We start from the raw sequence: 15675 nt of genomic DNA on the forward strand, positions 1-15675 counted from the left end.
CATTTCAAAATCCATTTCCTGTTCGCTCAGGGATTAACTTTTTGGATTAACCGTTGGATTAACAACTTCACTTTAAAAATACTGCTGCTATTTTATTCTGCAACCTAGACATCCACATTACTCACACTCTCACATAACACATACATATAGGGCCTTGGGGGTGGGCACGTTTTACAGCATCCAGAGGATGGTCGGTGTACTCCAACCCACCTCTGGCGCTGGTGCCCTACCCTCAATTTTAAATGCATTTAGACACTGAGGGTTTTCGGGAGGAGCCGTGCTGCTCTCTGAGAGGAAGCTAGTACCATGCTCTCCTGTGTTTTAAATGCACTTTAGAACAGCACACAGCAACACAACATATGAGCGTGCGGAGGGAGGTTTGGGGTCTTCGCTCACCCCGGTTCTGTTAGCCGTCAGGGCTGGGGGGCTGGGAGGAGGTGCTGGCCGTCAGATTGGGGTCTGGGATGCGGGGCCTCCCTGCTACTGCAGATAAGGAGGTGGTCCGCTTGCCTCCACCCCAGAGAGAAGGGTTACATCTCCTGGGTCTAGGTGCGGCTTGCCCCTCTGAGGGCGGGGGTACCTGGACCTGGGATATAGAGTATGTTTGGAGAGTGTGAATGTGTGTGCAGTGTCTATTTGTGTCTGTCTACACGTTGGGTGAGTGCCGAGTATTTGGTTGTGCATATGGGGTGGGAATGCACGTCTGTGTCTGCGTGCGCCTGTTCGTCTGTGTCTATATGTCAGGTGGGGTCTTAGACTCGACCTCTCTGGGTACATCTCAGGCCCTCCAAAGTACGGAGGCCTCCTCGGGTCCTTGTACTCTGGGGCCTCTGGATATCTGGGGCCTGGATCTCCTCCATACCTGCTTCATACCCTGGAGGACGGGGCTGTGGCCCCCCCACACTCCCTAGCAGATCCTTACATGGAGAAACCTTTGGAATGCAAGCATGCTGATCCACACAGGTATGCACACAGGTGTACACACGGGTATTCACAGACGCGGACTACAGCTTTCTTGGCTGCTGCCTCAAAGCACATTGTGCGCTGTCTATCTTGCGTGTTGCACAATATCGTTTAATATTTAGTATCTACTGATATCTACTGCTAGCTAGTTTATTGTGATGGCGCTGTATTTATTATTTTGCTTTTTTTTTTGTTTGCTTTCTCTTCTGTTTTTTTTCTCCATACAGGTGACCCAGGTGTTTTTTTGTTTTTTTTTTCTTTCTTCCCCCCCTTCTCACCGTCTCTTCTCCCCTTTGGTTTTCTTTCTCTCCCTCTCTTTCTTTCATTCTTTCTCCCTGTCCTATCCCCCAGTCATGTCTGTCCCGTTTGTAGCAACTGAAAATAAAATAAATTCATAATTATAATAAAGGTTAATCAAATGGACCAATATGGCAAGGCCATGATGATCCACTTGGTAAAATAAATCTGCTTGGCATCTTTCTTGGCCTTAAGACAACAATTCTGATGGCTAAAGATCCAAACGGGACACAGAAAAAGAAAAAAAAAAAAACCTTCAGCCCAGTTTAAACACAAGATTAATATTTACTTCATTTAATCATAATCATCTTAGTTTCACACACATCATTTTCTCATGGTGATTGTTGCCCAACTTGGCGAACCAGTGATTTGCCTTACGCCCTGCGGTGTGAGGACAAAAAAGGTACACACACACATACAGCCAAAAATCTGACTTTGAAGGAAAAACTATATCTTGATGGTTAATAGCTCACATTGGTCGACAAAAAAGAAGCAGAACAAACAAAGAGAGGTATAATTCTGCGTTTCTTAATATCTATTTGAATGTTGCTTGTTTTTGAAGATGCTATAAAGTCTGTTTGCATTTTCAGTGAGCTCAGCATTTATCTGTTCTCATCAGAGAAGTATGAGCTCAAAGTTTATGCTCCAGGTGAGGCTTGAACTCACAACCTCGGCATAGCTCAGCCCAATACTGTCATATAAGTACCGCACGCTAACCGATTGCGCCACTGGAGAACATGCACAAAGATTTTATTCCTTTCTCCCTTCATTCAACTGGTCTATTGGAAAAAAGGGGGGACAGTAACCGCTTGCTCAGTCATTCATAGAAAGAATACTTTACACTATACTATATTGCCACAAATCTCATGCTTGTAGTCTATGTACTATATATAAGATCCATGGATAGATCCATGCATTAATATATGTGGGAAATCAGTCTTTTTTTCTATACATCTATCTTACAAATGTTTTTTCAGTCTGTACACGTTTGTTTCAGGTCATTTCTGTTTCCTTTTTCATATTTCCCTTTTATTCTTTAATTTTTGTAGTTTTTAGTGTATTTTACCTAATAGATATGGAACTAATGGATAAAGAATTTAACCATGTGGCAATAAAGGCTTTGTATCCCTGTATTTTACCCCTGTATCCTGAACTCCTATTTTACCAAACTAAAATAGATTAAAGAAAACTGAAGTCTGTGTGTACTTCTTTTCATGTAAGTGAAATGTGCTTCTCTGCTATACTGTTTTCTAATAATGTGTTAGCAGCAATTAACTATACTAATGGCCCTAACGGCACACATTTCATTGCTATACTCACTTCCTTGGCTCTAACTTTTTGAGTGACATAAATGTTGATTAGCCTTCAGTATGATTAGCTCGCTACCACCGCAATTTTCTTGCCCGTCATATCAATACTTCAGTGTTTTTAACACTAACCTTTGACAGATTTAATTACAGTATTGATGCAAGTCAAGCAGAACCTTGGTAGCCATAACAATGATTGGTCAAATCCTGGTAGGTGGTTGGCTTCTGTAGTTCTTGGTAGTGGAAAAGCATATGATTCCTTATTTACTAAGAATTAGCCAAAGATACTGATTGAATTCATTTCCCTCCACAATTCCAGCAGTGGTGCTGCCGGGATAGAGAGACAGTACAGGAAAGCTGCAATAAAAGAAAAAGGAAAAAAGGAAAAAAAATCCTGCTGCTAGACACAGCTAGCTCATAGCTTCGCCCTGCTAAGAAGCATGTGTGCATCTCCAGAAGTTGAGTAACGAGAGTAAAGACGGCCAGCCATGGACAAACAGATCAGAATCAGAATCAGAATACTTTATTGATCCCTGGGGGAAATTATTTTTTGTTACAGTGCTCCATTTTAAACCAACATTAAAACAAGACAGACAATACGCTAACTAAGAATAGTACAATATATACATATATATACATACATACATACATAAGTCACTTATAAATAAATATTTGGAAAAGAAACATGTGTAGTTGTAGCAGCAAACAGTGTGTTAAGTGGATGCGTTGTACAGGGAGATGGCCACAGGCAGGAAAGATTTCCTGTGTCGTTCAGTGGTGCTTTTCGGTAATCTCAGTCTCTCACTGAACGAGCTCCTGTGACTGACCAACATGTCATGGAGTGGGTGGGAGGTGTTATCCAACATTGTCTTTATCTTGGACAGCATCCGCCTCTCTGACACCACCTTGAGGGAGTCCAGCTCCATCCCCACAACATTGCTGGCCTTACGGATCAGTTTATTAAGTCTGTTGGCATCTGCGGCCCTCAGCCTGCTCCCCCAGCATGCAACAGCATAGAGGATCGCACTGGCCACAACAGACTCATAGATTAAATAGATTAAATTTGAGATTAAATCTGCTCGGCTATTTTGAAAATAGCTTCTAACTGGTTCCTCCTTTTGCAGGATGGCTTCTCGGGGATAAGGCCATCACGCAGTCCAACAACAACAATTTTTAATCACCAATTTATCATCATCTGATGTGTCTCTGACTAGAGTAGGTGGCACTCATGGGGATCATTTTTTGTGGAAGAAAATCCTTTTGACCCGAAAAACATCCTTTTTAGATTATCAGATGCTGCCAACACCACGACTTCATGTGAAAGCACCTGATTTATCTGATCACCAGCTTTGCTTAGTTAGGTCAGGGTGGCTTTGCCCTTTGACCATTGTTCTCTTGCAGCTGGAGTACACCCTGAACCAGCTTTTGGAGAACAGGCTCTATGATCTTTGCCTCTGCTTCTCTTTTCTTGTAGGGCTTATTGTCCATCCTGGTTGTGTCAACTGGGACACCATTTTGGATCTCTGTTAGCCCACTAACTAACATTCTTCCAGGCTTCCTTTTGGCTTCCAAGCTTCTTCTGTTGTTGTGGCAGTTGTGCAGCTGCCTATAGTCTTGCCACAATCTTCACCCTAAACTCTGTCAGTGCATCTGTCATTGGGCATAGTCTAGTTCAGTTAAACTATTTTCTTCTACCAGAGTTACGTCATTATGGCCATTCTGATTAGTAATGTTCCCATTGTGCTGGAGTCTCTAGATCTCTAGCAGCTTTCTTCTGTTAATACTACAGCACTGAGCTGCCATGTGTTACTTGGTCAGCGTGAATGTTGGTCTTGCGTGCCCATCATCTGATGCAGATCTTGTTCGTCTGGCTAATCTCTAAGTTGATGTGTCTCTTGTGCATATGCTGAATTAAGAATGAGGCTAGTTGCAAAAAGCAATTTGAGCGCTTGGTTATGAGTAGAAACATGCTGTCCATGTCAATGTTCTAATCAGCCAACCACACTGCAACACCTCAATGCCTTTAGACATGTAGGCATGGTCAAGATTTTCTACTGACTTTTAAACTCAGAGTCGGTATGGGAAAGGGTCAATTCAGTGACCTTGAACATGGCACAATTCTTGTTGCCAGGATATGACCAAGTTTCAGGCAGAAAATCAGCTATTGGCTAACCAGTCAGTCAGTGACAATGTGTGGTTGACAATGAGTAGAACACCACAGCTGTGACAGATGAGGTGTTGCCAGGAGACAGCAACATCAGGAAAAAGAAGAAGAAAACAAAAGTACCAGAAATTTGAATTTAGCAGATTCTAGGCAAAACATCAGAGGTCTTTGTCCAGAAGAGTGCGTAACACTAATGTGTCTGTAATACTCTAAGACAGAGCTTCCCAAAGTGTTGGGCCCACCCCCTGGGGGGGGGGGGGGGGGGGGGGGGGGGTGCAGAGCCATTGCAAGAGGGGTGCGGTATGAACAGGGAAAAAAAAAGAATGCTTGGACACTGCTAGCATAATGGACAGGTTTTTGAGGGGGTGCCCAAACAAACGCTAAGCAGGAGATGAAGCATCGCTGAATATGTTTCCAAACCAACTTCCTTCCAAGCCAAAGACTAGAAAATATGATGAAGCATATCTTCCCTTTGGCTTGTGCCAAGGTAGGTCTCCCTGCAGAATTGGTTTTCCCCACGTCGGGAGCAGCGCTGGGCTCTCCAAATCACAGACAAACAGGATCCCACATTCTTGATTTTTAGTTCACAAACACTTGTTGTAATGACTAACTACTCCTGACATTTTAGAGATGTTTGCTCTTTATACAGTAAAGTTACAGCGGGATACAAATAACATCAGGCTGATCCTGACACGATTTGTTCCCTCGGTTCAAATCACGGACAAACAGGATCCCACAGCTGTTTATGTTTTTAAACCCATTTTGCACAGAGAGACATGTTTTGAAAAATGCATTGATTGCAGTGTTGAATATTATAAGATAAGATAACCTTTATTAGTCCCACACGTGGGAAATTTGTTTGTTACCACACAGAAAAAAAACAACTACATGTAAAATAATGACACCGTGACGCCTCTGCCTTTGTAAATGGAGGGACAATAACTGCGTGTAAAACCTGCAGACAGTCAGATTAACAGTGTTTTGTCTCTATCTGCCATTCTGCAATTCATCTCATGTAAACAATAACGTGGCCACAGCGTGACGTGAAAAAAGGCACATACCTTTGACGTTGTGTGACGAACTCTGTATTCCTCGTCCACACGGAAACGCAAAACAGGAGTTTTTAAAAAAATCTCCTTTGTCTGTGATTGGAAACGCCGTTTATGTGGACGAAACAGCTGCGTGTAGGTGTGGACGTAGCGTAAAAGAGTTAGTAGTGTATTTTATTTCTACCTGTAATTTATTGCAGATTACTTGTATTTGCTTAATTGTTTACTAAATGTTTTAGGTGTGAAATAAACCGCAATGGAGCAAAATATGGGCGTGTGGAGGATGTGTTTGTGCTGGGGGGGGGGGGGGGGGCAACATTTGTCTTGTAAAACCAAGGGGGGCGTAGCAAAAAAAGTTTGGGAACCACTGCTCTAAGATCAAAACGTGCTTCACCCAATTTTGATGCAAAAGAGCTCACTGCTTTGGACCAGTAGGTTTGACTACGTACAGGAGAGGCAAACTGAATGAGACTCAGGCAACTGCGAGTTTTGAAAACGCCGGCTTTTGTATTTTACTCACCCAGAAAACAAAAGAAAGAAAATGACAAACATACAAAAACATTACAAATAAAAGGCTCTCTTTTTTGGTACCAGTATTTTCCTCAGTAACAACCCTGACGTACAATCACAGTAATCACTTTAAAAAAAAACAACCTTACCTGCGTGCACCCTTCTAAATGTACAAAGTTCACGTTCAAAATGACCCACAATCTCAATTACCAAAATCCAGGGAGTCCAGGGAGATGTGTGTGAAGAAGGGGCAGTGTTGGGGAGTAACGGAATACATGTACCGCCGTTACGTATTTAAAATACAAAATATGAGTAACTGTATTCCGTTACAGTTACCGTTTAAAAAGGTGGTATTCAGAATACAGTTACTTTGTTGAAATAAATGGATTACACTGCGGTACTTTCCTGTTTCATATTGTCGCGGGTCAGGACTGTTTGGGTTTTGTTTGACAGCTACGTGCTGTTGTTACAGGCGGCAGCGTTACGGTTGCCATGGTTACAGGGCGACGCTCTCTCTCTCTCTGCGACTGTGTGTTTCCTGGCTGAGAGAGCGCCTTGTTGTTGTTGTTGTTGTGCTAAGCTAACAGGCAGAATGCTACAAGCATAGCTCTAAAGAATGTAGCATCATGGGCAGTGTAGTCCGTGCTGCAGGGAGAATGGACTGCCATACACGTTATGGGTCTGTGAGCGCGAGGAGGGAGAAAAAGGGGAGTGGAAAGGTACGAGTTGTCATCGAGGAAAAACGGGAGCTGGAAGCATGTAAATATAATAATAACCACTGCAGCCAAGAAGAGAGCCTGACGAGCCCAGTTGTAAGTAAGCTATTAAGACTCGACTGTACACCGTGTTCGTGTTTTCCTCCGAAAACAATAAGTTCCATTGGAGCAGCCTTTCAACGCCTCGCTCTGTCTCTCGCAAGAAAAGTTGACCCACACAACAAAGTAAAGCTAGTTTTCAGCTATGAGCCGACAGGGACCCCGCCGTATTAGTCAGAGGTCCCTTTACTACAGTTCGGAGTCGCGGACCTTCAGTAATAGTAATAAATCACACAGCAATAGTACATTCACGTTGTTGTAAACAGCATGATAATATATTAAGCAATCCAAAGTATTCAGAATACGTTACTGTCATTGAGTAACGTAACGGAATACGTTACAGAATACATTTTGGGGCATGTATTCTGTATTCTGTAATGGAATACATTTTAAAAGTAACAACAGACTCATAGATTAAATAGATTAAATTTGAGATTAAATCTGCTCGGCTATTTTGAAAATAGCTTCTAACTGGTTCCTCCTTTTGCAGGATGGCTTCTCGGGGATAAGGCCATCACGCAGTCCAACAACAACAATTTTTAATCACCAATTTATCATCATCTGATGTGTCTCTGACTAGAGTAGGTGGCACTCATGGGGATCATTTTTTGTGGAAGAAAATCCTTTTGACCCGAAAAACATCCTTTTTAGATTATCAGATTCTGTATTCTGTAATGGAATACATTTTAAAAGTAACCTTCCCAACACTGAGAAGGGGAACAGTAAGCTCAAAGTGGCGTGGTGTGTTTTTTTTTTTTTGTTGCAGCTGGCCTACCACACTCTGCTGTGCAGCACAGAACAAAGTCAATTGGTCCGTCAACGGGGTTGGCTCGCCATCGATTACAGGATCCGTTGCAATGCATCAAAAGGAAGACACAAAGGAAAACAAAAAAACCTGACCTGTCAACTACAGTGTCATAGGACATATTAAGTTCTCATATAATCACAGTCCACTATCACCTAAGATGTATTATTTGCAGCGTTACCCATGTTACAAATTGAAAATAAACAATAAAACACAATCTGTGCATCGGTTTCAAATGCTTTTTTTTTCAGTACATTGAATAAAGTTTTCCACAAAGTATTTCTAAACAATTTCCCAATAAACACTAGACAAACATTTTGCTCGCAAAGAACTCATGAAAATGCAGATAAACAATGAACTATTAAAACACTTTGCTCACCGATCTCAGAAAAGAAAGGCGGAGCAGCGCGAGATGGCGCAGGAATGATGAAATGGCGTCGTCTTTAACTCCCGACCTTCCTCGACCAAACAATGTAAAAGGAACCAGCTAGTTACTTGACTTAGCAGTACATATACCATAAAACGATCTTTCATAAGCAGTAAATGCTAACTCTTCCGTTTCTATTGTTTTTTTTCCATACCTCGTTTCAGTGAATCTCCATGTCTTTTTCCTCGCTAGCGTGCTCATGGAGGATTTTCAAGAGAGGAGAAAAGCCTGCGCTCTCTCAGACGGAGATGGCGGGCGAGGCCCTGCACCCTGTTTCAGCAGCTCATTGGCTTAGAGCAACTCACGTCTACCTCAGAGCAGTTAACGCTTTAACTGCTGCACCTATGGCTTATTCACTATAAACCGAGTGTAACTGCTAAGATTAATGGTCTTTTTTTCATTTTGGTATATTTTATGCAAGCCATCGTTAATTATGGGTTACTAGTGCAGTCCTCAACTCTTGAAAGTCTCTAAACCCTTAAACTCCCAGGCCTTTTGTAGAACTTCAGAAACACAAATGTTGTGATGGGAGAGCCATTAGCTGCAATGAGCTGCGGCCCGCAGTTCGCTACTACCTTTCGGCGGTGTTCGGGGGAAGGAGGCTCTTCTGGGAGCTGGAGTCCACGAGAAAACGTCTCCCGGAGCACGAGTCCTCTATGAAGAGCAGCCTTTCTGTATTGCCAGCGATCACGGCTGCTATGGCACGCTGGCAGGTCCGTTTCCCTGGACCGTGAAAGCGCAGGGCGGCAGGCAGCGACATGCTTTGGCACCAAAACGCTGATGGTAGAAACAGATGGTAGCAATCCCTGCCGTCAGCAAAGGGGCGGATGCTCCGGGGGAGACAGGTGGAGGCATGGAAGGTGCCACCGGGGGCGTGGACGTCGAAAGTGCAGCTAGCCAGAAGAATACGATCCGCTTCTTCAGCCAGGGAGCAATAATCCTTCGCAGCCAGAAGCGGGGAGTTGGCAAGGACAGCTCTCATGGCAGCCGGCAGTTGGCGGAGGAAGAGGTGGGCGAAGAGGAAATCCCCGTCATCCGGGCCGAGCAATGACAGCATGTTCTCCATGAGCTCGAGAGCCGTATCGCCACCCAGGCTTGACCGGGTGAGAAGCTTTTTGGCTCGTTCTGCGTCGGAGAGGGCATAGCGCCGAAGAAGCAGCTCTTTAAGGGCGGCGTATTTCCCTAAGGCGGGTGGGTCCTGGAGGAGGCTCATCGCACGACGGGTGGCCAGCGGGTCGAGCGAGGTCACCACATGGTGATACTTCGTGTCGTCAGCCGAGATGCCGCGAAGGGTGAACTAAGCCTCCACGTGCACGAACCACAATGGGGGATCGTGGAGCCAAAAGTCCGGCGGTTTTAGCGCCACAGCAAACGTAGCTGCAGCAGGGGGTGGAGGACCGGTGGCCGCTGACGCATCCATAGCGGAGTCTGCGTTATCCTCGGCCCATAGCATGCTCGAGTCAGGGGTCACCAATGTGGAGGTAAGCATGGACGACACGGAGCACTTAGTTCTCACTCCTGCTTTATTCCTCTCCACACTTCAACTGAACACATCGCGCCACAAAACACAGCAACACACTTCCTCAACACTAGGTGTGAGTGGAGCCCTCTAGTGGTCCACCACAAGACAAGTGATGGTGTCCTGGGGTATTATGTGGCAAATGCCAATCCACAGTTTTAGGCAGAAAGCACAGAGCTTGTTAAAGGAAATCAGGCCCTTGGTACCCACATGGAGTCTGTTTCTGATTCACTGGTCAGAGACACATAAGTGGCATGCTGGAGGTAATTTTGTAGCTCTATCGTGCTCATCCTATTCCTCCTTGCAATAAGGGGCAGATACCAGTCATGCTGTTTGGTTAAAGACCTTCCCCTCTCAGAGCAGGCTACAGATCACAACTTCATTCACTTCCTCTTACAAAGCTATTCACAATAAAACATGATACTTGTAAAAATGAACCATATGAAATGCAAATGCTTTTTTAAATTTATTACAAACATTGTACTCCTTTTTTAAAAAAAAACCCAGTTTTTTTCTAAATACTTTAAGCATTAGTATTTTACATTGTTACACTGAGTTCAACGTTTTTAAGATTTCAACTAATTTTAATAAATTACAGTTTTAATCTGGTTATAAAGAAGTTAATTAACATCAATAAATAAACAGTTTTAAAAAAGGATAATGCAAACAACAACAACAACAACAATCCACATGTGCTGAATAAATCAACAGGCTAACACATATTAAAATGACCTGTATTCATATGTATCATAATGATGATATTCATAAACAAAATCTATTTATTCATTTTATACATTTCCTGTACCTGTCACATAAATCCACATGACTTCCAGTCCCAATTTCAAATGTTGAACATCATATTGATGTCCAAGTTGGGTCATGGTTGGATGTCAGAATTGTGGACCTAGTCCAGAATTGGTCACGGATGACAATCGTCTATCTGACGTCCAATGTCGAGTGGGTCTGATCACTAACGTGAGGAGTTTTATTGACCTATTTAATGAAGGAAATGTAGAAATATTTCTTATGGAACGCCAGGACTGACATAATGAATTAATTAAATACACCATTAAATAATTAATTAAATGTGTCATTAATTAATTAAAATGGAAAATAATTAATTAAATACTTATTTACGACACATTTAATTAATTAATTATTAACAGTTTTAATTAATTATTTAATGATGTATTTATTTAATTCATTTTGGCACTATTGTCCCCTTCATGTCTCACCTTGAAATCATTTTGTCTGTCAGCCTCACTCATCAAACTAAGAGGGCGGGGCTAATGCTGCCACTGCAGCTTCTCTAACATTTGATTGGTTGCCGTGCAAAGTAAGTCAAGACAGGTCGATCCTAGATAATCGATTGCTTGTGTGGACTTGGGGCAGCCAGGTATCCCAGAATGCATTTCAAATCACAGGCAGCAGTGGTGGTGGTGTAGTTTTAAAATACCCCGTTTTTCTGTCACCAACTACATTTTTAATAGTGTTTTAGCCGCGAATGTCGCGCCGTAATCTTCACGTCTGGTCAGGTTGTCAACATAGAACATGTTTACAAAAGTACTCAGATGTTTTCAGAGATGTCACTAGCTCTGCTAACAGTCGGCATGCAGAGTGCACCGAGCTCACAGCCCCGGTGTTCCAGCTGTATTTTTTTTGTTTGACTTTTGGGGGGAAGGGGGGTTAACCGGTTTGTTTACATATTCCACTCTCCGTGTTCCACATGTTGCATTCGCAGATTCTCATTTTCACCGAACGATCGTCTCTTTCCGCCTGGTCTTTTGTCTCTGTGCTTCTGTAACATAAAGAACGAGCTGACATTTTTCTCACGACACCAGCTATCAGCTCAACAGGCCCTCAGTTCACCTGCATGCACCCTCCTCCTCACCTGTCAGCTGTTTAACACCTGGTGCTAATTCAACAAACACACCCACTTTACCTGGTGATAGTCACAGTTTAACTGGGCAGCCGGTGCTCGATATAACGCAATGTTGGCGCATTTTTCTGCACAAGAAAAGTAAATATAGTTTTTTTTCCCCTGAGCGCAGAGCTGCTGGAGCTCATTTCCCAACAGAGCACTTTATAAGCCAACCCACTTTATCAGCAGCTGATGTCCAATCACCGGCACACAGTGTTATGTGACAGCTGTGTGCAGGCAGGAAAAGGACCCAAAGGGCAGACTCTGGAGACAGACATGAACTCAAAAAAAGCTTTAATGCTGAACTCAAAAGGGTAACAAAACTGAGAATACAAAATAAGCTTACGCAGACAGAACACGCCGCAAGATGAGGGTAGATAAGGGTAGATCGCGACACAGACCAAAGAGAACACAGGGCTAATATACACAGAGGAGCAATCAAGGAATGAGAGACAGGAAGGAAACATATGAGGTGCCGTAAGGGACATTATTATTGAAACGCTCTCACACACACTACTGAAATTTTACCTCTCACACACAACTGAAACGCTCTCACACACACAACTGAAACGCTCTCACACACACTACTGAAACGCTCTCACACACACAACTGAAACGCTCTCACACACACAACTGAAACGCTCTCACACACACTACTGAAACGCTCTCACACACACAACTGAAACGCTCTCACACACACTACTGAAACGCTCTCACACACACTACTGAAATTTTACCTCTCACACACACTACTGAAACGCTCTCACACACACTACTGAAACGCTCTCACACACACTACTGAAATGCTCTCACACACACTACTGAAACGCTCTCACACACACTACTGAAATGCTCTCACACACACTACTGAAACGCTCTCACACACACTACTGAAATGCTCTCACACACACTACTGAAACGCTCTCACACACACTACTGAAATGCTCTCACACACACAACTGAAACGCTCTCACACACACTACTGAAACGCTCTCACACACACTACTGAAATGCTCTCACACACACTACTGAAATTTTACCTCTCACACACACTACTGAAACGCTCTCACACACACAACTGAAACGCTCTCACACACACTACTGAAACGCTCTCACACACACTACTGAAACGCTCTCACACACACTACTGAAACGCTCTCACACACACTACTGAAATGCTCTCACACACACTACTGAAACGCTCTCACACACACTACTGAAATGCTCTCACACACACTACTGAAACGCTCTCACACACACTACTGAAACGCTCTCACACACACTACTGAAATGCTCTCACACACACTACTGAAACGCTCTCACACACACTACTGAAACGCTCTCACACACACTACTGAAATTTTACCTCTCACACACACTACTGAAACGCTCTCACACACACTACTGAAATGCTCTCACACACACTACTGAAACGCTCTCACACACACTACTGAAACGCTCTCACACACACTACTGAAATTTTACCTCTCACACACACTACTGAAACGCTCTCACACACACAACTGAAACGCTCTCACACACACTACTGAAACGCTCTCACACACACTACTGAAACGCTCTCACACACACTACTGAAATTTTACCTCTCACACACACTACTGAAACGCTCTCACACACACAACTGAAACGCTCTCACACACACTACTGAAACGCTCTCACACACACTACTGAAACGCTCTCACACACACTACTGAAACGCTCTCACACACACTACTGAAATTTTACCTCTCACACACACTACTGAAACGCTCTCACACACACAACTGAAACGCTCTCACACACACTACTGAAACGCTCTCACACACACTACTGAAACGCTCTCACACACACTACTGAAATTTTACCTCTCACACACACAACTGAAACGCTCTCACACACACTACTGAAATTTTACCTCTCACACACACAACTGAAACGCTCTCACACACACTACTGAAATTTTACCTCTCACACACACAACTGAAACGCTCTCACACACACTACTGAAATTTTACCTCTCACACACACTACTGAAACGCTCTCACACACACTACTGAAACGCTCTCACACACACTACTGAAATTTTACCTCTCACACACACTACTGAAACGCTCTCATACACACTACTGAAACGCTCTCACACACACTACTGAAACGCTCTCACACACACTACTGAAACGCTCTCACACACACTACTGAAACGCTCTCACACACACTACTGAAACGCTCTCACACACACTACTGAAATGCTCTCACACACACTACTGAAACGCTCTCACACACACTACTGAAACGCTCTCATACACACTACTGAAACGCTCTCACACACACTACTGAAACGCTCTCACACACACTACTGAAACGCTCTCACACACACTACTGAAACGCTCTCACACACACTACTGAAACGCTCTCACACACACTACTGAAACGCTCTCACACACACTACTGAAACGCTCTCACACACACTACTGAAATGCTCTCACACACACTACTGAAACGCTCTCACACACACTACTGAAACGCTCTCACACACACTACTGAAATTTTACCTCTCACACACACTACTGAAACGCTCTCACACACACTACTGAAATGCTCTCACACACACTACTGAAACGCTCTCACACACACTACTGAAACGCTCTCACACACACTACTGAAATTTTACCTCTCACACACACTACTGAAACGCTCTCACACACACAACTGAAACGCTCTCACACACACTACTGAAACGCTCTCACACACACTACTGAAACGCTCTCACACACACTACTGAAATTTTACCTCTCACACACACTACTGAAACGCTCTCACACACACAACTGAAACGCTCTCACACACACTACTGAAACGCTCTCACACACACTACTGAAACGCTCTCACACACACTACTGAAATTTTACCTCTCACACACACAACTGAAACGCTCTCACACACACTACTGAAATTTTACCTCTCACACACACAACTGAAACGCTCTCACACACACTACTGAAATTTTACCTCTCACACACACAACTGAAACGCTCTCACACACACTACTGAAATTTTACCTCTCACACACACAACTGAAACGCTCTCACACACACTACTGAAATTTTACCTCTCACACACACAACTGAAACGCTCTCACACACACTACTGAAATTTTACCTCTCACACACACTACTGAAACGCTCTCACACACACTACTGAAACGCTCTCACACACACTACTGAAATTTTACCTCTCACACACACTACTGAAACGCTCTCATACACACTACTGAAACGCTCTCACACACACTACTGAAACGCTCTCACACACACTACTGAAACGCTCTCACACACACTACTGAAACGCTCTCACACACACTACTGAAATTTTACCTCTCACACACACAACTGAAACGCTCTCACACACACTACTGAAACGCTCTCACACACACTACTGAAATTTTACCTCTCACACACACTACTGAAACGCTCTCACACACACTACTGAAACGCTCTCACACACACTACTGAAATTTTACCTCTCACACACACAACTGAAACGCTCTCACACACACTACTGAAATTTTACCTCTCACACACACAACTGAAACGCTCTCACACACACTACTGAAATTTTACCTCTCACACACACAACTGAAACGCTCTCACACACACTACTGAAATGCTCTCACACACACTACTGAAACGCTCTCACACACACTACTGAAACGCTCTCACACACACTACTGAAACGCTCTCACACACACTACTGAAATGCTCTCACACACACTACTGAAACGCTCTCATACACACTACTGAAACGCTCTCACACACACTACTGAAATGCTCTCACACACACTACTGAAATGCTCTCACACACACTACTGAAATGCTCTCACACACACTACTGAAACGCT

The 15675-nt window shown here is 43.6% G+C and overlaps 1 non-coding gene across 1 annotated transcript; it reads right to left on the reverse strand.

Moving 5' to 3' along the window:
* Positions 1–1901: 1901 nt before the first annotated feature.
* trnai-uau (transfer RNA isoleucine (anticodon UAU)) lies at positions 1902–1995 on the reverse strand. Its single transcript has 2 exons — positions 1958–1995; positions 1902–1937 (listed from the first exon to the last, which is right to left on the reverse strand). It is a non-coding gene; the product is annotated as a tRNA-Ile (tRNA).
* Positions 1996–15675: the final 13680 nt, after the last annotated feature.

The sequence above is a fragment of the Aulonocara sp. 'chitande type north' Nkhata Bay genome, linkage group LG5 (genome assembly GCF_057382095.1).
Source record: "Aulonocara sp. 'chitande type north' Nkhata Bay isolate Kocher_YH1m ecotype deep benthic linkage group LG5, A_spYH_male_GT1.1, whole genome shotgun sequence".
Classification (NCBI taxonomy): domain Eukaryota; kingdom Metazoa; phylum Chordata; class Actinopteri; order Cichliformes; family Cichlidae; genus Aulonocara; species Aulonocara sp. 'chitande type north' Nkhata Bay.